This window comes from Aphelocoma coerulescens, chromosome 4 (assembly GCF_041296385.1).
Source record: "Aphelocoma coerulescens isolate FSJ_1873_10779 chromosome 4, UR_Acoe_1.0, whole genome shotgun sequence".
Taxonomy (NCBI): Eukaryota; Metazoa; Chordata; class Aves; order Passeriformes; family Corvidae; genus Aphelocoma; species Aphelocoma coerulescens.
The window spans coordinates 44,563,827-44,579,121 of NC_091017.1; the positions used below are offsets into that span (position 1 = coordinate 44,563,827).

General features: G+C 41.4%; 1 protein-coding gene across 5 annotated transcripts in view; it reads left to right on the plus strand.

The window, feature by feature from the left end:
• Nucleotides 1–15,051: 15,051 nt before the first annotated feature.
• The window catches only part of TENM3 (teneurin transmembrane protein 3), a 1,310,258-nt gene continuing 1,310,014 nt past the window's right edge, over nt 15,052–15,295 (plus strand). For 3 of the 5 annotated variants that reach the window (XM_069013799.1, XM_069013797.1, XM_069013796.1), the window contains exon 1: nt 15,052–15,193. The gene's annotated coding sequence lies outside the window, so the exon portion shown is untranslated. The other 2 variants (XM_069013800.1, XM_069013801.1) reach the window with 2 other exon arrangements.

Consider the following 15,295-nt stretch of genomic DNA (forward strand, 5'->3'; position numbering starts at 1 on the left):
ACATTTTCTGCTTCCAGGAGTTTCTAGAGTATTCCAAGATTCCCCTAAAATGAATACCATATATGTCTACTTCTGAATTCAGTTCATCTGAATCAGCTGCTTTCAAATATTCATCATAAAAATACTGCTTAATGCTTTCCTTAGAAACTAATTGCTTGGAAAATACTTCACCATCATTATGAAGTACAAGTGCACTCTCCTACATCTTTCCAGAAACAGAAATGAAATAGATATTGAACACTTTCTTTTTTTCTGTCACTACTAGCAATTCAGTTTTCTTAAAATTTTAATGGTGTCATTTATATATATATAAGGAGATACGCTTTTTCGTCCTGCCTAATATAATGCAATATATATATTATGTCCTTAGCTAAGCCAGAGATTGTTCCTTGGTCTCACTTCCATTGTACTTCACAGCTTCTAGTTCATATCAAATTATATTTTCCTGCCTAAATTTTACACTGTGATATTACATATGGGTTTTTTTTCTAACTGGTATCCTTGTATTGTCACCCAACAAAGTTGGGGTTTTAGAAGTTGCTTTTCTCAATCATGGTACAGTGGCCATTTGGCTGGCTACTAAGCTTCCTCTTCTTTATTTTCCCTTTCAGTCACAACCTCATATCAAACTTACACATTAATCTCCAAAGAACATAATTCAGAACATGTTTAACTTTGAGAAATTAACCTCTTTCAGGAATCAGTTCTCCACATTAATGTTAAGGACCTTCCACTCTTTATCAATAATAAGTACAAGCAACTTAAAAGCACTGGTCCAATGGTAACTGTACACTTTCATGACAATGATTCATTCATCTTTATCTAGCCCAATAAAGTCCAAAGATATGAAATGAGTGCATATAGAGTATCTAGTTATACATGTCCTAAATTTAATTCCCAAATAGCAATTCCATTTGCCTTAAGAATGAAAGAAGAGAATTTTTTAAAAAATTAAAGAAATAATATCTTTTAGATTTAGAAGATAAATATTCTAACCATCTTTTCTCCCCCCACAGCTATAAACAAATTGTCTATGTATCAAATTTCAGTTAAAGAAAATGAGCATGTGCAGAAATATTTGAAGACTAGGCAGCCCATGACCAAGGAAGGCATTACTAGGCTTTCAAAAAGAGAGGGGTTTTGAATATCCCCATTAAAACGTTATAGAATGTAGTTCTTCTATGTGGCAATCTAGTGACTTCATTATATATATGGGTCCTGTGTATATATACAGTTCTGCAAACGGTTCATTTTAGCAGCTATTTGTCTGCGCACACTAGGGCAATACAGAACACATGTCTGAAAAATGTATTCGTTTCAGAACCAACAGTGCTGAATACAAAAAAAGTGTGTGGTTTCATCCCTTTATATGAAGCCAATAGGTGCAATAATTTCAGAAAACTAACCAAAATAAACTAAAATGAAAATTATAACATCTACTTGAAAAGTGGTAGAAACCCAAACATTTTCTTTTCTATTTATAAATGTCAAATATCTGTCATTGTATCAAAATTCCAGTTGTGAAATGTATAACTTCAGACAAGTAATTTTAATATTTAAGTTCTCTTTCAGACACCTCTGTTATAGATGAGCTTTCATCTTTAAATTTTGCTTGTTAACGTAAGTCCTCACTATTACAGTGACAGTTTCCATTGCAACTTCTTGATTTCATAAATTCATAATCCTTTGAAGCCTTGGTGATGACTTTTTTAAGACAGGCTTTTTTTTCTAAAGTGGGTGTAGTTTTGTAAGGCACTCAGTAGGGACATTGCAATTCCAGTATGAGTTGTAGAAGAGGTTCCAAAACTATGTAAGAGCAGACAGACCAAATCAAACACATCTCTTACTCAATGCCCCTCCTTGTCAAAAAACTGTGGGCCGTGTAAGGTGAAGTCTAAGCTTAGACAAGCATATCCTGTTATTTGCTTGAAAACTCAACATCTGGCACTACATGGGTAAAAACAGAGCTTGGGTCAAAGGTGTTGTCTATGTTTTCATACCCTTCACTGTATTCTTTTCTAAGAACATTCAAGCATAGTTAAACTGTCAGCATTCATGTTATATATATATATTTGAATATATATATTTAAATTCTAACATGTCTTTCACTTTTGATTATTTCCTTATTCCAGAGAATTAGAAAGGTTGTCTTCATGTTTTCTTAGATGTTTCCATCAATTAATCTTCTGAGGTGCCCTGCTTAACAGGGTGTATATTTATACATATAGGGTGTGACCCCTTATATGTCTTTGTCAATGTCACAGACAGTAGGATTGAGGGCACCCTCAGCAAGTTTGCTGTCAACACCAAGCTGTGTGGTGCAGCCAACACACTGCAGGGAAGGTCTGTGCTAGGGGGACCTGGACAGGCTCGAGATGTGGAACTTTGCAAACTTCATGAAGTTCAACAAGGCCAAGCGCAAGATTGTGAACGTGGGTGTGGGCAATCCCAAGAATGAATACAGGCTAGGCAGGGAATGGATTAAGAGCAGCCCTGAGGAGAAGGACTTGGGGGTGTGGGTGGACAAGAAGATTGACATGACCCAGCAAATGTTCACTTGCAACTCAGAAAGCCAAAGGTGTCCCGGGTTGCATCAAAAGCAGCATGGCAAGCAGGGTGAGGGAAGGGATTCTGCCCCTCTGCTCTGCTCTTGTGTGACCCCACCTGGAATGCTGCATCCAACTCTCTGGAACCACAACATAAGAAAGACACGGACCTGTTCGAGTGAGTCCAAAGGAGGCCACCAAGATGATTAGAGCAATGGAGCACCTCTCCTATGAGGACAGGCTGAGAGAGTTGAGTTTTGTTCAGCCTGGAGTAGAAAAGGTTCCAGGAAGACCTTATAGCAGCCTTCCAGTACCTAAAGAGGGCCTGCAAGGGAGAGTGATAAGGACTTTTTACAAGGGCATATAGTTTTAGGACAAGAGGGAATGGCTTTAAACAGAGAGAGGGCAGGTTTAGATTAGACTTTGGAAAGAAATTTTTTACTGTGAGGATGGTGAGGCACTGGAACAGGTTATGCACAGAAGTTGTAGCTGCACGGTTCCTGAAAGTGTTCAAGAGCAGGTTGGATGGGGCTTTGAGCAACCTGGTCTAGTGGAAAGTGTCCCTGCCCATGGCAGGGGCAGGGATGGAACTAAATGGTCTTTAAGGTCTATTCCAACCCAAACCACTCCATGATTCTATGATACCTCTATGATACCTCAAACAGGATCAGCAGAACATTTATAATCCAATCACATCAGTTTCAACTTCAGGACTTCAGACATGTTTTGCAGCAGTAGGCTGCCCATCAACATGCTCATAAACTCAGCAGTTTGGAAGATTTTTTGGTTCCAAAAAAACAGCTCAGACCTGGACAGCACTATCCTCTGAGCAATTGCCAGAGGATTATGACAATTATAATACTTTGTTGCAGTGAATGGTACACAAGCATCCTCAAAAAATATAAAAAAGTGCTCTTTTCAGCTTCCTTTGGGACATACACAAAAATTTACTGGTGCACCTGACACAAATAAGAAGCTCTTCCCGGCTGCTGAAGGACACTGGTGACACATGGGGCCATACAAGAATATTTTAAAGTTACGATAATAAAAATGGCCCATGTGATATCCCTGTCTTTCATAGAATAGAATCATAGAATGTATCAAGTTAGAAGGGACCTATTAGGATCATCAAGTCCACCTCCCTGCTCCTAGCAGAATTACCTAAAACTAAACCATATGACTTAGGAGTGCCATCAAGCTGCTCCTTGAACTCTGGGATGGTTGGTGCTATGACCACTTCCCGGGGAAGCTTGTTCCAGTGATGACCATGGTCTTAGCAAAAAACCTCTTCCTAATGTCCAACCTGAACTTCCCCTGACAGAACTTCATTCCATTTGCTTGTGTCCTATTGCTTGTCAACAGAGAGAGATCAGCACCTGTTTCTCTCCACTGCGCCCCTTTAGGAAGTTGTAGACTGTGATGAGGTCAGAAGTTGAAGGTCTTCATAGTCACCCAAACAGAAACAGGCAATTCCTGCTACCAAACGCAGCTCCTCTTTTTTATCTAGAAGCCATTGACCTGACCTGTGGCTATATTTTTCCTTAGAAATCATTTTCCCCTAACCAAACAGGGAAAGCAAAAAGTTGTCAGACCCTGAACACATTATACAAACGTATTCATATCACCTCAACTTGAAGGTTTAGTTTACAGGGAAGCAAATAATCTTCCAACAAAGCAGCCTTTTCTTAAAAGGCTACATACTTTCTTCCTTTTATCCAGTTGTTATGATGTTCTTTCCCTATTACATATCTGTTTATTGGCATCCATTTTCTTTAAAATATAAAACATTCTCACACCTCTGATCAGTTTTATATATCCAGCTTTGTTTATATAAACCAGAAAACAGTCCAAAGACTGAATTCTCTACTGTTGGACAGGGTAAGGTAAATGCCATGCATTGATTATTGGGTCTGAAAAAGGGAGAATTCCTACCTTTTCTTGACTTTGAAATGCTCAGAGCAGTAAAATATTTTAAATTCTGGCTAGCTGAAAAACCTATTAATTAAATCTTTGTAAGACTGTAATAATTAGGTAAAATTTCATAACATATTAAATGTTATCTATCCATCAACGTGCAGTCATGTAGAATTCTTGAGTCTTTGTAACATGCCAGCATGTGATTTTTGACACAGTTTTAAATCTCAAACTGCCTGATATATTCTTGCTAGTTTACTCACAGCTTTGCCTGACATATTTATAAATTGTGATCAAAAGCATTTCAGCCCCCTGAAAAGAAATTGAAAAAGGAGTGGAAACCTGCTTGTTCAGATGTGGAAGAAAAATCCATCTTTTTTGTAAAAAGCCTCCTACACAGATAAAATGGCCGAGGGCAAAAAAATGCTTGTTTTGGAGAAACTCCTTACTGACTAGCTCTCTCTCTTGATATTTAACCAGAACTTGCTCAGATGTAACTGATTTGAAAATATTAATATGTACATTTAATTTTCTGCTGAGATCATCAGATGGTTTTCTGAAATACAGCATACTGCATGGGATGTGTATCAGCAGCCACATGCAATGTTAGCAGCTCTTTAAACCCTTGGAAGTACAGTTTAAAGAGTCCAGACAAAAACCAGGCATTATATGAGAAAATAGAGAGAGCTATTTTTGAGGTTGTATCAGTGTGTGTGGGTGGCAGTGGGGACTGCTTTTTAAATTTTTTTTTTTTTTAGCAGTCTCAGTTTGAAGCCCTTTAAAACTCCAAAATGCCAAGTGTGAGATCACAAGGATTTAAGTGATGAAAGAAGCCAATGAAGGCAAGTAAACAACATGAGATGAAATTTTAGGAAACATAGCTTTGTCTTCCTTTTTCCTTTCTTTGTTCATTCCTATTTTATGCCTGTTTTTTAAACTTTAGTTATTTATTCCTATCCATCTTACATATTTTTCAGCTATGTTTCCAGACTACAGAATAATATTCTGCTTGCATAATTCCAGCAAACAATCAATAAATTAAGTAGCCACCAAAACTGATTATTGGCTTGACTTAGTCAAATCGAAGTTCTTTTAAGGTGTATCCAGCAACCTAATTAATTAATTTCAATGGAAGGAGATATAGTGTGCTAGTACAGGATCAATCTTGTTATGGGCTTTACATAGTGCTTCCTTTTCTTAGAATCTATATAAAAATGAAAGTCTTGGTTTAGTCATAATGAAATTGCTTTTTAACATCTGTGAAACAGTTGAAATTTCACATAGTGTATTACAGTGTGTCAGACTAAATTTAACTGATGTCATTCAGTGTCTTCTCACTGATGCAGACAACTGTCATTACAGGCTCCTCATTAATAAAATAATATCTTCATTAACCTCCCCTATTTTGAAAATGTAGTAGTTTATTCCATCCAAAGACACTCTGTGGTCTTCTGACTAAATACTTGCTGAACACAGAGTTTACAGATTAAAATAACAGACAGTCAACTCTTTAAATATTGCTCACTAAACGTTACGTAAAGTTGGTGGCATTCTTTCAGGCACGGAGTGCATCCGTCATTTGCATTTCATTGACCTTGAAGCTTACTGGTTAGAGATGAAACTTCACCTATTCAAAGCAACCTGTTTAAAATATTCAAATAGATCTTTTTTAAAGAGCATTTCACATTTTAATTTCCTACTGTTCTTCTTCCATTGAGAAAGCACTGTCTGAGCCCAAAGGGATTTCCACATCTAGCTTTCATGCTTTTTGTTGCTACATGGCAGTGACCGCTAGATTGGCAAATAGAATAATTGCCTTTGAGAGATTTCTTAAAGGATGTTAAGAGCATGAACTTCATTCTTTTTAAGTAGCTTCTTAAATAAATGCTTCAAAACAAAGTCAACTCTTGATCCAATTCTTTGAATAAAAAATTCTCCCCATTTGACAATAGGATTTACTACTGAAGACAAAACGTACATTAATCTTTCTAGTTTATTATCTTCAGTTGACAAAGGTAGAATTACAGAGTTGCAGCACAAAGAAAGATTTGTACTGTCTGTTTGAAATGATGAATCTACATAAATTCATTGACTGACTCAGGATAAAAGCAATCTTTACATCTCTATGTCTTGTCACCTGAACAGAAATAGGGGTATAATTTACGCTTTAATTCCTAGTAATATTATTGAATAACTGTTTATTTTCTAAGCACATTTTTTTATTTCCTTACTTGTTTATTGATGGTTTGGGTTGTTCTTTTTTTTCTCCTCTGGAAGTGAAAAAGAACATCCAGAATGTCTATTTACTGCCAGAGAAGCAGGGTGGCAATTTTAGCCAGCAAAAACCAACCAGCCAGATAGCGCACATACACACACACACACACACACACACATATGCCCACACTCTCACCCTCCCCAAACATTTTGAAGAGTTTGGAGCAACTTCACAGATTTTACACTTCTCTCGTCTACCACTGGGATATCTAATTTGAACCCTAATTTCTAAAGGGAGAGGGATGGAAGAGAAGGCAAGAATGTCAATATTCTGTCTGTCACGTGTGTGTATAGCAGTATAAAAACAGCCACTGTGGGACAGTAACATTTTTTTCCACTGTCAGCTGCAACGAGATACTGAGCTAGGACAGATACTGCAGGAGTAGTGAAAGGAATCCTTCATGGAATCTTACCTCCCCAGCTTTTAACTCACGTCCCCTTTCCTTACAATAACCATAGCGGTGTACTTGGCCCCAAGGATTGGAGAGGTGAGACCTACTGTGTTGCTTGAGTTGCACGTGGATTTAGGGGACGGGGGAGAAAAAGAGCAACAAACCAGCAAACAAAGGTTCAGCATCTGATAAGACAGAGGCAAATTAAAGCTTGCCCTGCACTGATCACGCACAAGCTTGAGCAAAACGGAAAAGCGCTGTAGACGAAGTACGCTGCGGCTAGCGAGCCTAGGGTCTCCCTGAAAGCAACCTCCGTGCAACGTTACCGGAGACACACGTACGTAAACACACATACCGAGGCACTTACACCCCCCGGCTCTGCCAGTATGCGCACACCGCGAGCGCGGCATCCCCTCCTGCGGCCCCGCTCCCGCTGCCGGGAGCGCGTTCCCGGCGCCGCCGCTGCTGCACCGCGGCCAAGCCGCTCCCGCCGCACCGCGGCCGCGGGGGCTCCGCTCTGGTGAGGGCCGCACAACAGCGCCGTGGGGGCCCCCGGGCTCCTCGCGGCAGCAGCCCGGTACTTGCCGGCCACCCTCTTCCCCGGCTCCGGTCACCAGTCATCCCCTGCCCTGCTGTCCTGTCCCTGAGGTGACCAGCGGCAAGGCGGGGATCACCCTCCCGCCCCCGCTGCCCGGTGCGGAGGATCGGGCGTCCGGGAGCACCTCCCGCCCGCTCTCCGCTATCGCCCGGCAGCGGTGCCGCGGCTGCCCCGTTCCCGCCCGCCTCCGCTCCCGCCTCCCCGCGGCACGCCCGCCCCTCGCCCGGCACCCGCCGCTGCCGCCGGCCGCAGAGCAGCCCGGCCGCGCCGTGCGACGCGCTGGGACCGGGGCTGTCTGCGCGGCGTGAGGGAGGGGAGGGAAGGCCGGGGAGGGGGGAGGGATAGGGGAAGTGAAGGGGAAGGGGGGTGTGTGGAAGGGGAGGCGGGGAGGGAGGGGGGAGAAATCAAATAAATAAATAACCTCCGCACCAATAAGAGAGGCAGCGGCTGCCGAGAAGGCTGGGATCGGATGGGAGAGGTCCTTGTTGGGCTCTATTTGTTTGTTTGTGACTGGAGCTGCAAAGTTCAGAGCCAAACGTGTTGCTTTCCGGCGGCGGCGACCGCCTCGCTTCACCTGCTCCGCTGACGGGTGCCTGCTCCAGGCGGCCCCGCCGCTCTGCGGGCCCTCCGCCCGGCATCCTGCCCGCCACTGGGGCCGACGGACGGCAGAGGGGCGCGGGGCTGTGTCTCTCGCCCGCCCGCCTTCCCCTCCGCGCCTGCCGGAGGGCTACGGACAGGTGAGTGCTTCTTTGCCGCACTTCTGCCCAGCGCGGCGCGGAGGGTGCCTCCGCTCCGTAGTCACCTGTCACTGCAGGAGCTGCTCATTTATCAAACTTTGCCTCCTGTCGGCTCCCGCACCCCCTGTGTTGCCTTCTGCGGGAGGGTGAGCGCTCGGGGTTAATTGGTTTTGCGCAGAGGGAAACCGCGGGGGGCGGGAAAGGGGAGTCCCGCTCTGCAGAGCACAGCTCAGCCTTGTCGGGAGAGGAGGCTTGTCCGAGCCGCTGGCCTCTGCTGCCGCTCGGGGCTGCAGCCCGGAGCCCCTCTCCCCACGCGAGTTCGCGGCGCGGAGGCGGCGCGGGCGCCCGGCGGAGCGAAGTTGGTTTTTGCCCTGCAGGGAGCCCGCGGGGCCCGTGCAACAGGCACCGTCCTGCGGAGGGAGGGCGGAGGGGCGCCTCGCCCGCCGGCGTGGGGCTCCCGGCGGCCGCGAGCAGACCTGTGCCCCTTTAGGTAATTCCGCATTGTTTCCAGTCCCTCCAGGGGTTTGCCTTGCAGGGAGCCTGCGAGGGATGCGGCAGCTTGTGAGCTCCCGGCAACAGCCCCTGGAAGCACGCCTCCTTTTTGGAAGGAGAGAAAGTTGCGATGCTCAGGAGGGACGGATACGGTGCTTCCACCCAGCTGCGCGGAAGATGCGCGTTGGGGCGGCGGGCGGGGAAGGCAGCGAGCGAACGGGTGCTGCGGGGCGCCGGCGCCCGGCAGGTGGAGCCGTGGGGAGCGGCGGCGGTGATGGTTTATCTCGGCTTAGGCAGCGTGGCGAGCGGAGCCCGTAGGCGCGGTGCGAAGCGGCCCGGTAGCCCCGACCCCGCTGCGCAGCGGCCGGAGTGGGTCCTTCAGGTGGATGCGCCGGGAGGTGACGGGGTGCGCCGGGCCGTGCGCGCCGTCCTGCGGGGGCTGCAGGTGGACGCGGTGCCCTGCGGTGTTAGCGTTACCCCTGGTCACACGCGTGCTTTTTCTACCATTGATCGCCGTTCTGTTTGTCACTATGTATTGGAAAATGATCAGATTCGAGGGGTAGTCTGTCTTAATTATCACAGAATGTATAAAAGCTTAATTGCTAAAATTATTCAATAGTGGTTAACAATTAAAAGATTATCCCAATACTCGGCAGCTAGCAAGGAACAGACTGTACTAATTGGATAGTTAATGACATTTAAATGGGCAGGTTTTCTTAAAATAGGAAGCTCCACTTTTCCAGGGAGCTGAATAGAGTGTTAGAATGTTTAATAATTATATTACAGTGATAGTAACACTTCTGAAAGAGCTTAAGATGTTAGCTTGGCCAGCACCACTGGGACAGCTTTTGCCCAGTTTTAGAGCACTGGTTAAGAGAAGGCTGGATTTTCATCACTTTTCCTTTAATGGGTAAATATAGCTAAATGGTGTAGAAATATGTGTGAAGCAAATCTAAGGGAGGGCAATATTTTACATATTGCCCAATGAAATAATCTTCCATCTTCAACTGACAGAATTTGACTGGATTGATAGTTGAACGTGAATTTTACACTACTAACCACTTAATACTTGAATTTTATATCTCTCTATGCCACTTACACTGATTGGAAGTAATTGCTGTTTGATATTGTGGAGACTGGATATGGGATGGTGTAGCAACACTTTTCTTGTCATCCTTTAATAACTAAACAGCTAAGGTAGTATTTTTTGTTTTTTAATAATAACATTCTAGGTTAAACACTGTACCTCAGTAATGAAGTGATAAATAACTGTGCAGTTAAACTGTATTTTCAAAACTCTTGGTTCTCCACATTTCTCATGTTTCTTGAAAAAGTTCTACGAGAAACTCATAAAATGACTGCATAAACTTGTTGCATTTTGTTGTAAAAGTTTTCTTAATGTAATAAAGTTGGCATAACAAGAAGCAACACAATGTAATCTTACGTTTGCGGTATTTTTTTTCCAGAGACAAAATGTTTTCCATTATCTTAATCAAAGACATATACTTAAGGAAAGTGCCAGTAAGAACTACTGTAGAGAATAGCATATAATTAAAATTTTAAAGTATGTCTGGACTTTTATATACCTATGCTTTATTCAGTCAATCTTGAGTTATGTCACCAGCTTACTTTTGTGGTCCTTTGAGGTATAAAAATGCATAAATAAACTCCTGAAATGCTGGTCTGAGTACTGAAAGGGCTTGAAGTATATGTCTCTCAAGTCGGTGAAAATGGTGAGCTTCACAAAAGTTATCCTCATAATTGTGAAAGTAATTTATTTTCTTATTATGTTGGGTGCTATGGCTGTCACTTAGAAATCTTTTTGTGTTGTATCCCAACCTTGCTGTTTTCACTGTTATAGATACATTTCTCAAACACTTCCTTTATTCTTGCACACCAAAGTATTCAAATATTTCTTACGAGCATTGCCGCTTCTGAACCTGAATTCCAGTCTATGCTGTCCAAATGAGTGTTTCTAAAAAATTAGAACAATAGAACTTCTGGGTTTTTCCTCAGTTCCTGTAAAAACATTAGTTTAAATGAAGATGGTGATTAATGTTAAGTTTGGATTTCCTTCAGAACAAAGGTATGACTTTCCACAGAGCTGATAAATAGCTGAATGTGTTATCAGAGATTTACAAAACACTGATGTCTTGACATCTGGGTTTGTTATGTGTCTTTAATAAAACGTGGAGAGTGAGAAAATGCTGTAGGGTTTGGTTTTTTTTTTTTGAGGGGAAGAAAGCACAACTCTGAAACTCTAAAAAATATTCTCCATGACATACTGGACTGTATAATGCTGGCTGGGGTGGGAGGTTATTTATATATTTTCCATATATTTTATTAAAGTGATACCAGCGTTAGTTTTACAAGAAAATCAACTCTGCTTTTAAAATCCTTCTAGTGAAACAGAGACTCATTTCTTCTGTATAACATGCACATACTTTTCCCCTGATCTTTCCCAGTGCTCTTTCTGTAAATCTATGTAAGAAGGTTCCTTGGCATTATTAAGCATATTCTTTTGTATTGCTTCCAATTTGTAGCACTTGAAATCTTTCTTTCACCCTATCATTTGTTATACTAATGCTGAACTTACTGTCCTTGCTAGAATGGAAGTTCCATTCTGCTCTTCTGACACTTTCTAAAAAATGTGTTCCAGTGTTTTACACACAGTTTCTAGAAATGTTGTAATTACTAAACTGATCATTCCATATGGATAGACCTGAAAACTTTAATCTTGGAAAATGCAATTTTAATATTGGGGGGAAGGGAAAGAGGTTCTTAAATCCTGTATAATTACCATACAGTTCTTGTTAAATGAGAGAATGTCAGCTTCTGGGCACATGCCTCTATCATAACAGTAAAGTCGTATGACTAAAATATACCTCATGGTTGACTTGGAAGCTACAGCTAAAACTCATACCAGGTAAAACACGTATTTAAGAAACAAGCAAAATATTTGTTAATGCACTGAGGTGAAGAGTCTCTGAAATTCAGTACTTGAGAATATTTCTAGTGTAGCTAATAATAATTATTACCTGTGATAGATACTAGAATAAGAGTTCTGGAAGCCAGTACTTATGGGGATTTTAAAAATATGTTGCCTTCATATATGCTGAGATTTTTTTTTTTTTATATAACAGCATTTTACTGCATTAAAGATAGAAACTGAAGTTATAAACGAATACATTCTATAGATTTAGCCAAGTCACAGTTTGCAAATTATCAGAATGACTAAAGCATTAAATTATGCTTTTATTTGTGCAGTAAAGATAATTTCATACAAGACTTGACTTGCAGCTCTGTTAAGTCATGAATATGTTCTCACTTCTGAAATTGCATTCCCTCATTCAGGTCTGTAAAGAAACCAAGTCTTACACGTGGACCTGTTAATTCTGGACTATGCATTCAGGAATTTAATGATGGATAGTCTAGGACTAGGTTTTTTGAAGACTAACATTTTATCAAAGAGAGGAGAATGTTCTTGGTTTAGCACACACATGCACTGTTACGTGCCTAAGTATGCTTATATATGCTTTCTGTGTGAAAACTAGACTTAATTATTTAATTAATCTTAGCAAGAGACACTATCTGCTTTACAAGCTGCTTTAGACATTTGTCTAGTACCTTCTACCCCAAGTAACTTGTATTCCATCTATTAAAAAATAAGACTGAATTTGCAAACATTCTTTTAAAGCACAGGAAGTATCTTTTACTGTAGCATGTGGAAAGATCAGCATGCAGTATGTGCAAATACTTTTCCTCTAGAAACACTAATTGAGTCAAAGATAATTTAGTTTTGTTGATTCAAATTGTAGCTGTGAAGTATTACATGAAAGAAAGTCTGCCTGGGATCTCTGCTGAAATCTAGAACTCTTGAGAATGTCTCTTTTAATAGCTGATAAATGTTCCAGTGTTAATTAGGCAGTAATGTAAACGGAATCAAATGCTACAACAGCATAATGTTCTCCTGTTGAATGAAAGTTCTATGGCTAAGCAAACATACTTTCAGCAAACAAGCATATTTCAATATTGCTTGTTCAATGGGAAGTATTTCCTCAAAAGTCCTAAATAGGGCATTATAAAATGCCCAGAGAAATCTGGTCATCATGTTTCTGTTAGAGCAATCTAATGAGAACAGCATCTCTTTCCCTTCCATTGAATGAATGCGAGGACAGTTTACAGAAATCTGTGGAGTTACACACATGGTGGCTCTCTACTCCAGTCCTTGTCTGTAACAATACCCAAGACTTCTGCCAGCTGAAACTTTTACCTCCTCCAAGGGTAAAAGAAATCAAGAAAGGTGAGCTGTGTTCCAGAATATGGCATCGTGATTGTTTGACAGTGCAGATCTGCTGAGAGCAGATTCACAGCCATCTCACTCTATATGATCTGGACCCCTATGGACTAGGGAGTCCCTATGGAATAGGAGTAGGAGCCTTTTGAATACGAGGGCTCTTCCCTTCAGATAGACAACTATGCATTGACAGTTTATTGTTTATATTTGGGAGTCATCCCATCTTTAAAGTGGTGTTAAAAATCAAATGGATTTAATCTCAGAAGAAATACATGGTGGCAAATCATTCTGGCTGAGGTACTGCTCCCATACCCGTTCTACCTTTGTGTTGTAAGCCTGTTCTCCTTCAGACGGGGTAACATTGGGATGTAGCCATAACGGTGTTCAAAAGAACATCAGCTGTTTCCAAGGGCAGGGAGCAGAGCACAGTCAGAAGACAGCCAGACAGTAAGGACTGAGGTTTTATTTACCCACTTTTAGAGCAAGTTGGGTCAGGAAGAAGGATGAAGCATGTGGTGATTGAGAGTGGACATTGCCCATGGGTCACAGCAGGAGTGAATCTTGTTGAAGTTTGGACTGAAACACCACCAGCTTAGCTCTGAGAGCCATTATCTTGATACCCAATTTCACTTTATTGTAGACTGACCATTATCTGTATGATTTCAAATGAAATAATTTGAACTGCTAGGAAAATTATCAGAAATTGCACTGTTGTGCAATGTTGTGAGTGAGAAAAGCCATTCAAAACTTGTTCCTGCAGTTGCTACATACATGTTTAATATGATGATGAGGCCTGCTTCTACTTTTAGGATTACACCTTGATATAACAGGAGATATGAAGCATAATCTTAGTGCAAGAAAAGTCTGTTTAATGCTTTTCTTTTTGTAGAAGATACTGTTTTCATTTTGGTGGATGTGTGCAATAAGTCACACCTCAGCAACTGTATATAATACTGTTCCAGTTATATGCTAAACACTGTAAATCGTTGGGGTATAGCTTGTTCTTGGACAGCAGAGATCACTAAACCTAATTTTAGACTGAAATAAAAGTCTATATTCAAGGAACATACAGGTTTTATCACAGTAATTTTTAAGTATTTCTAACTGTTTCCTACAGTGAAAGGGATGAAATAAACGGATGAGAATCAAAATGGACTAGCTGATGGTCTAAGGGGAAATCAAGCTTTGAAGTGAGGAAGCAGTAGTCAAGAGAGATTCATACCTTTTTTCTTAATTTCAGCAAATTTGCTCATTTAGGGTGCAGGCTCAGGATAGCCTGTGAATTAGGTATCACAGGTAAGAAGGGTACTGTCCATTCACTTAAAAGCTGCTGATAATTTAATTGGATTTTTAGCTGCCTTTCAGACTAAACTGCAAATGTATTCCTATTCCATTGCACTAGGAAATAAAATATGTTCATTTGCAGCTGCAAGACTAATTAATTTTACTCCACTTTGCAAAAGATTTACTGTGGCTTATGTGGCCCTGGGAAAAAGAATTGTAGATTGTTGTAAAGTGCTCAAGAATGAAGATTTGATTTTACTTTTTTCTTAAAGACTGACCTGTTAGGGTTTACTTCAGCAATAGCTAGGATTAGCTCCACCGAGGCTAGAGTAATGGTTGGATGTTACCACCCTTCCTTAGGCTCACTAGTAAATACTTGTAACTTGGTGAGTATTTTCTCAGATATGCTTTCTGATTTGTCATGCAAAAAAATGGGGAAGAAACTACAGAAAGAGAATGAAAAGGGATTGCATGAGACCGATGGGAAAACTAGCACCAGCTGTTACAACAATCAAGGGAGAAGACAAGTGGTTGTAGTTCAGTAGGAAGTGAAGGAGCGAGGATTGGATTTAACATAAAGAAGAAAAGGAGGAGTGGTAAGAAGAGAACAGTTAGAGAAGGCTTTAAAATACCATGTCAGAAGTTCTTGGGGCAAAGAGGTTAGTCACCAAGCGGGGGTGAAATGTTTGGATTTTTTTTTTAATTGAAAACTCCCACTACTATTTTTTTTTTGGAGTAAGACATAAGTTGGGTATGAAGTT